Source organism: Tachyglossus aculeatus, chromosome 5 (assembly GCF_015852505.1).
Source record: "Tachyglossus aculeatus isolate mTacAcu1 chromosome 5, mTacAcu1.pri, whole genome shotgun sequence".
NCBI classification, from domain to species: Eukaryota; Metazoa; Chordata; class Mammalia; order Monotremata; family Tachyglossidae; genus Tachyglossus; species Tachyglossus aculeatus.
The window spans coordinates 56,992,005-56,993,025 of record NC_052070.1 but is presented as its reverse complement, the minus strand read 5'-3'; positions in this window follow the sequence as shown (position 1 = coordinate 56,993,025).

Here is a 1,021-nt window from a genome sequence, read left to right as displayed (position 1 = left end):
CACTTAACCATGGAAACTACAAGTGTATTAAATTTAGCGGAGTCTCGGCTATTTTGGGAGCTTTGGCTCTCCAGTTCTGATTGGAGTTTTGAGTGCTGGGGAAAGGAGAGGTTGTCAGCTCCTCAGCTTGACATCTGTTCTTGAACTCCAGAACCCGGGCTGCCCAGGCAGCTGCATGATCCACCTCATCCCTCTTCTAGCAGCTGCAACCAGTCCCCTCCTCAGGGCACCAGAATCCCCACCTCCATGCCACGTCTTCTCAGGCTGCCCACAGGGGAGCTGCGGGACACTAGACAATAATTAAACAAACAGTGGTCATATTTGTTAAGCCCTTACTATGTCAGTCATATTTATTGAGCCCTTACCGTGTGCACAGCACTATATTAAGTGCTTGGGTGAGTATAATGTAACAATATAACAGACACATTCCCTATTCACAACAAGTTTACATACACAACAAGCTTACAGTCTGGACAGGGAGACAGACATTAATTATTACATGCCAAGCACTTTCCCAAGTGCCGGTCAGACACAGTCCCTGCCCCACATGAGGCTCACAGCCCGAGGAGGAGGGAGAATAGCTATTGAATCCCCATTTTACAGAAAGAGAAACTGGGGCACAATGAAGACTTGTCTTAGCTCAAACATCAGGCAAGTTGTGGAGTTGGGATTAGAACGCACGTTTCTGGATTTCCAGTCTTGTACTTTTTCCACAAGACCACACTGCTTTCATACAGGGTCTACACAGGCCCTGAGCAGCATGGCTCAGTGGCAAGAATGAGGGCTTGTGAGTCAGAGGTCATGGGTTCTAATCCCAACTCCACCACATGTCAGCTGTGAGACCTTGGACAAGTCACTTAACTTCAATGCCAACTCTCTCCTTGACCCCCTCCAATTCCGTCCCCTACATTCCACCGAAACTGCCCTCACAAAGGTCACCAATGACCTCCTGCTTGCCAAATCTAATGGCTCCTACTCTATCCTAATCCTCCTCAACCTCTCAGCTGCCTTTGACACTGTG